Source organism: Rutidosis leptorrhynchoides, chromosome 4, assembly GCF_046630445.1.
Source record: "Rutidosis leptorrhynchoides isolate AG116_Rl617_1_P2 chromosome 4, CSIRO_AGI_Rlap_v1, whole genome shotgun sequence".
NCBI classification, from domain to species: Eukaryota; Viridiplantae; Streptophyta; class Magnoliopsida; order Asterales; family Asteraceae; genus Rutidosis; species Rutidosis leptorrhynchoides.
The window spans coordinates 456725368-456733182 of NC_092336.1; positions in this window are offsets into that span (position 1 = coordinate 456725368).

The window sequence follows — 7815 nt, forward strand, 5'->3', positions numbered from 1 at the left end:
CCTACGAAGCCTTATTTTAGACGAAGCCCATAAGTAAAGATATTCGATTCACCCTGGTGCCAATAAGATGTACCACGATCTCAAAGAATAATATTGGTGGCCGAAAATTAAAAGGGACGTCGCTACTTATGTTGGAAAATGCCTGACTTGCTCCAAGATCAAGGCCGAACATCAAAGATCATCCGGACTACTTCAACAATCCGAAATCCTGCAATGGAAGTGGGAAAGGATAATGATGGATTTTATCACCAAACTACCAAAGACGGTGGGCGGTTACGATACTATTTGGGTTATTGTTGACCGTCTCACCAAATCCGCGCACTTCCTAGCCATGAGGGAAACCGAAAACATGGAAAAACTTGCACAACTTTACATTAAAGAGATCATAGCCCGTCACGGTGTGCCTTTATCGATTATTTCTGACCAAGATGGCCGTTTTGTTTCTAGATTTTGGCGTACTTTACAAGAAGCGTTGGGAACGCGTTTAGACATGAACACCGCATATCATCCACAAACCGACGGACAAAGTGAACGCGCAATCCAAACCTTGGAAGACATGCTACGAGCTTGTGTTATCGATTTCAAAAAAGCTTGGGACAAGCACTTGCCTCTCGCCAAATTCTCTTACAACAATAGTTACCACGCGAGTATCAACGCCGCACCTTTCGAAGATTTGTATGGCCGAAAATGTCATTCTCCTCTTTATTGGGCCGAAGTAGGCGACACACAAATCACCGGACCTGAACTCATTCATGAAACAACCGAGAAGATCGTTCAAATCCAAGATAGGCTCCGGACAGCCCGAAGTCGTCAAAAGAGCTATACCGATAAAAGACGCAACGACCTTGAATTTCAAGTCGGTGATCGCGTAATGTTAAAGGTCGCACCTTGGAAAGGTGTAATCCATTTCGAGAAATGCGGGAAGCTAAACTCGCGGTATATTGGTCCTTTCGAAATCTTGGAGCGTGTTGGAACCGTTGCTTATCGTTTAGATCTTCCGCCTCAACTGAGCTCGTTTCATCCTACTTTCCATGTATCGAACTTGAAGAAGTGTTTTGCCGAACCCGAACTCGTCATCCCTCTCGAGGAACTTACTATTGATGACAAACTTCATTTTGTGGAAGAACCGGCTGAGATTGTGGACCACTCCGTCAAAACGCTAAAACAAAGCCGAATTCCAATTGTCAAGGTCCATTGGAACACCAAAAGGGGACCCGAGTTTACTTGGGAAAGACAAGATCAAATGCAAAGGACGTATCCTCATTTATTCGTGGATTTGGAAATGCAAGATCTCGAGGAAGAAACGACGACTACTACGCCTACTTAAATTTTGCGACGAAATTTCTTTTAAGGAGTAGGTAATGTAACATCCCGCCTTTTTCTGTTTACTTTCCGTTTATTTATTTAAAGTCCATTATAGAATTATAACATCTTCCTTTAATACGCGTTTTAAAATATTTCTTTAGGTGATCCGTTTAGTTAATACACGCACCCGCTTCAAACTTGAGGGACCAATGTTGTCATTTGACCACTCATGACTAGGTCAAAGGGTCAACATCCATCTCCTCTATTCATTATACATTTCCTTTTTCCTTTTTCTTAATACTTTCATCTTTTCTCTCAAAACTCCAAATCAAAGATTCATCATCCATTTTCAATCTAGCAATCAAACATCAAAACAAATTACATATTTGGAATCCTTGCATCTTCCTCTTCAATTCTATACCGATTTCATCAAGTTTGGGTAACTTTATAAAATCACTAGATTCTTTGTTCTTGATATTTTTAACTTATAAAAGTGTTAATTAGTGTCTATGACTCAAGTCTAACATGAATATATGATTTGTATGCTTGTTCTTGTTATTTTGATGTAACTAGCTTAAACTTGAAATGAGTGTGTTTGATCTTGAGATTTGGTTGCTTAAATGGTGTTAGATGTTAAAAGTGCATGTATTAAATGTGTTACTAGCATCACTAGCTTCAATTTGATGTGTAGGTTGATTAAGAACACTTCATTAAAATGATTATTGATTTTGTGACTTTGGGTTAGGGTTTGATAGAAGTAAAATGGAATTTAAATGCATTGATTGCTTTTCAAGGTTAATTATAAGTGTTTATTAGCATTGTATGCATGATTACCTACAAAACGGCGTATTATATATGTGCATTTAATTCCCAAATCATCAAAGTGCATTTATGAACTTGAAAGCATTTGTGGTGGGCATTTAATGAGCTTTCAACTTGGATTTGATTATTGTAAATGATGATTTTGGTTGATGAAATGTGTTTAGTTGTGTTCCTCGTTAAATTACCTTTCCAACGGTGTATGGCATGCATTTTGAATGTTTTTGGTTCATGAGTTATGTTTGTTTGATGTTTGGTTCGAGACTTAACAAAATTTCAGCAAACAACACCTTTTAGGTAGTAATGCGCGCCGCGCATTATTGCGCGCGCCGCGCAATTTGGAGGATGCAGATGCTTGACCCCTGGAATGATTTCTGATCTGGTTCCACGTTGTAGTGCGCGTCGCGCACCCTTGCGCGCGCCGCGCAGTCCCCAAACCACTTCTTTGTGTTTTATTTTTTCATAATTTCTTTTTTCGCTTAACCGCAACTCCGATTAAAATGAAGTTTGGATAACATGCTCATATATGATTTCTCATCATGGGAAAATTTTCGGATACCCGACCCGACCCCGTTGACTTTAACTTTGACCAAGTTTGACTTTTAGTCAAACTTAACCAAATGTTTAGGCAATAGTTCTAACATGCTTTTATACTTGTATCTTGCATGAAACTTGACAATTTGATTCACATGCTATACATTCGAGTCGTAACAAGCCATAAGACTAATTGAACAACTTTGACCAATTGTGTTCCCGTTATTGATACAACCTACTTGTTTAGGTCAAGACTAGCAATTTGCCTTGCATACGTTTACTTGTGAAGTACTTTTTTTTACTCGCGCACTCAAGGTGAGATCATAGTCCTACCTTTACTCTTTTAAACTTACATTTGGGATGAGAAAACATAAATGTTTCATTTTACAAAGTGAACACAAGTACGAAAACAAACATTCTACATACGAGTTAGAACAAAAATCCTCAATTCGATTATCATTAGCTACACTTATCGGGTGTAAGTGATAACTTATGTTGTATGGCCATATGGGTTTGACAAACCCTCATTCGGATGGTTCGCTACCGTTATTCGGATGAAATATATTTTCGAGAAACAGTGTATGTTCTAACACTATTGTGATGGGGTTCTATGGATGGAAAGTTAAGCCTTGATAATTGGGTGCTCGTGACAACAAATTTTAGAATGGTTTACTATTATTTCAATGACATAAATCTTGTGGTTCATTTGTACTTACTTACTTACTTAAACCTATGATTTCACCAATATTTTCGTTGACAGATTTCTATGTTTTTCTATGTTTTTCTCAGGTCCTTGAACGTTTTGTGATACATACTTCCGCTCATTATTTTGATACTTGCATTGGATGTCGAGTATATATGCATACATGGAGCGTCTTTTGGCTACTTTTAAATTGTGTCGCATTGTTTTCATTTGTACTTATAACATTATAACGTAACTTGTGGTTGAACTATTATTGTAAATTTTGAAACAATCTTTACATTTGAAATGAATGTGACATATTTTTGGTCAAACATTGTTTTAAAGACTTATGACTACGTAACGGGACCTAAGTAGACGATGCCGTCAATGACAATTTTTTCGGGTTGCTACAGTATTATTGATTGTATGCGTAGAAATGCTTGATTATATATGTTTTCGGTTTGATTGTTTTGGGACAGCGGTTTGTTTGATATTTTATGTAAACATAACTGATATAAAAGTTTAATTAAAGGGTCTAGATGTGTTCCTCTCATCGATACATTAATTTTAGACTCTGGATTCATGTTATTTCGATTTCCGGAACATAAGTTGTGATTAAAATGGTGTTTTATTGAAATCAAAATGTAAAAACGAATTGATTCAGGTATGGTCCGACTTTTTGACCATTTTTAGAGTCTTTAGGGTGTACTAGTGTGTTAGGATTGATGATTGGATGAACTTTCTTGTTCAGGTCATCGAAATCCGAGCCACGGATCACCCGTTATGAATAAAACATGTTTTTGAACGGATTAAAGCTACAAGTTGAATAATGGCTGTAGATCATGACTTGGTGGCTGTTCCTGGGGTGTTCTTGAGTGCACTAATGTGTCGGGTGGTTTGGTTAGGCAGAGATATATGAGACTCACCGAAAACGACTCCTGGGGCTCAAGTTATGACCCGATGAACTTTTAATTAAAACTTATGGTTATAACATCTAACTTATGGTATAAATAATGATTTTCATTATCATTAAATTATTTATGATATAAAAGTGGTTAATTTAATTTAAGACTTATGATATACATATTTATTATATCATTTATTAATTACATTTTGATTAATGTAACTTTAATTAAACTTATGATTAATATTACTTTTATTATTAATGAAAAATACGTATGGTAAGTATTAAACTTATGTTACGAGATTATTATAATAAGACTTATAATAAGGATTAATTAATTATTTAATTATTATCAGGCTTAGTTATTATTTAATTAAAATTCAATTATTGAATACTTATGATTTAATAATTTTTATTAAAACTTATGATATGATTAATAATTATTTATTAATTAATGATACTTATGATATGAATAAAAATTTATTATTAATTAATAATACTTATATTAAGATTAATATTTAATTAATTAATTAAATACTTATGTTATATTAATTATATCTTTTAAACGTACGCTAACTTTATAATTCAATTTAATTTAATTAACCTTATGATATGACATGATTATACATATATGACTTTAAATAATATTATAACTTATATTATTAATATAAGTTATACTTTAAAATTCAATGTTGACTATGCTTGACCAAGGTTGACTTTTGAGTTGACTTTCGGTTGACTTTGACTTTCAGTTGACTTTTGTTGACTCTTTAATTAAGGAAACTTTCCTAACTTATAAACTTTTCAAAAATAGAAATTTTCTAAATATGGAAACTTTCTAAAAATAGAAACTTTCCTAAAGTAGAAACTTTCCGAAAATAGAAACTTTCCTAAAATAGAAACTTTTTAAAAATGGAAACCTGCTAAAAATAGAAAGTACGTGTCCTTACGTTGTTCTGATCAAATCGAAGCATACTGAGTGTTGTCCTATGTTTATTTGCAACAAGTACTATAGCTATCATACTAAGACTTGACCTACGTTAGTTATTTATATCGACCTGCGTTATTTATAGGTCGGCGTTGTGATCATTCTTAATCACTTTACTTCATTTACTGTTCACTTTTTTGTGGCTACTTCATTTGCTTTAAGGTGAGTTATAGTCCCATTTTTCTATTTTATATATTTTGGGATGAGAATACATGCATTTTATTTTTCATATTGGACACAAGTGGAAGTTGATTTAAGTTATTCATTGTGAGTTGAACGAAAATATTCTCTAGTCTAGTAACTGTAATCACTGGTTTCTACTGGTGAACGCGAATCCTATGGATATATCTACCGGGTTTGACAACCCCATTTTGTGCTAGTCGCGCTAGCAATTTTTGAAGACGGAATGTATTAGTACTTCGTAATTATTTGAAGATACACCTGTTCAGTGTATATTGTTTTTGGTAAGGGTGGAATTGGTTAAGTGGTTACCAGGTGGCTCACGGGTTAATGGAATAATATTTTTATATATTTTCGAGCATATAATTTTTGTGGTCCAATATGAGTCTTTATGTTTTCAAACATAAATCTTTATGGTTTAACTTAAATATTGTTTGCAATGATTAAACCTATAATTCACTCAACATTTTTGTTGACAGTTACCCGCATGTTTTATTCTCAGGTTCATGATTGATTGCTTCCGCTGTGCTTAGAGAGTCTGCATATTTATGATGGCAGCTTTTGTTAAACATTAACTTGCATTCTATTTTGATACTTTAAATTGTGGGTGTTTGTTGACTTTGTTTCGGTCAACTTTTGAATAAGTAATTATGTATGGTTTTTCTAAACTTACATATTTTGGTAGGTTTCCTTTATAGGAAATCATTTTTAAATAAAGAATGCAAGGTTATTTATCAAATTCATATAGAGTTATGATCAAGCTGTGGGACCAAGATAACGATGGTCACAAAGAGTGCTTTGACAGGTCATTAAAGATATGATCAGTCTTAATAACAAAGTGCCTGTCTAGCAGTCTTAATAACAAAGTGCCTATCTAGCAGGTAACCCCTCCATTTTTCTAATGCTAAAATAACTGCGATAAACTCCTTTTCATATGTAGACAACCCTTGGTGTCTTGTGGATAAAGACTTGCTTAGGTAGGCTATATGGTGGCCCTCTTGATGTAACACTGCACCAATACATACCCCAGATGCATCTGTTTCAAGAATGAAAATTTTATCAAAATTAGGTCGTTTAAGTACTGGAGCCTGCTGCATTGCTAACTTTAATGTTTCAAAAGCTTGGGTTGCCTCTTCTGACCAGATAAAAGCATCTTTCTTCAATAGTTTGGTTAAAGGCAAACTAATGATGGAGTAATTCTTAATAAATCTTCTGTAGTACCCTGTTAACCCCAGGAACCCACGCAGCTGCTTCAAATTGGTTGGCATAGGCCATTTAGCCATAGCTGCAACCTTAGTATTTGGACATATTCCACCTCATGAGTTGCAAAAGTGCATTTGGACATTTTGGCATAAAGTTGGTGCTTTTCCATGGTTTGCAATACCATTTTCAGATGAGATAAGTGTGATTCCAGACTTGGACTATACACCAAGATGTCATCAAAGAAGACCAATGTAAATTTTCTCAAAAAAGGTTTGAATACATCATTCATCAAAGCCTGGAATGTGGATGGTGCATTTGTGAGCCCAAAAGGCATAACCAACAACTCATAGTGGCCTTCATGTGTTCTAAATGCAGTCTTTGCAATGTCATCTTCATACATATGAATTTGGTGGGAATGCAGTCTTTGCAACGTCATCTTCATACATACGAATTTGGTGATATCCAGATCTAAGGTACAATTTGGAAAAGAAACATGAACCACTAAGCTCATCTATTAGCTCCTCAATTATAGGGATGGGAAACTTATCTTTCACAGTATGCTTATTGAGTTCCCTATAATCAATGCACATCCTCCATGTGCCATCTTTTTTCTTCACCATTACTATAGGGGCAGAATAGGGACTTTGACTAGCCCTAATTACTCCAGTATCCAGGTACCATACTTTCAATAGCATCTTTTTAACTAGATGGGTTTCTGTATGGCCTTATATTGATGGGTTGTGTTCCTTGTTTGAGTGGTATCCTATCGTCAAATGATCTTTTTGGTGGTAGACAATTGGGAACTTCAAATACACTTTGGAATGTAGACAAAAGTTCTGCAATTCCAGGGCAGTGATTGACTTCATCTCTTTTTGATTTGTTTACTGGTAATTCCAGATTCCAAAGTATGCAGGGTACACACATAGGTGCATAGCATTACATTGAGTAGTGGGTTGAGATAAAGACTTAACCATATCTTTTCCTTCCTGCACTTGAGAAAGGTGATAACTCCTAAATTATACAGTTTTTTAATAACATTTTGAGGAGTTATCTTATTATTTTAGAGTCATTTTAACCTCAAAACACGCTAAAATGGGTGAACATGGGAAAAAGGTATTTCTAATGATTTTATCAAAGTTATGTATCAGACACGATCAAAAACACAGCAAATTGCAGAACGGCTACATGAAGCCGCCGGCA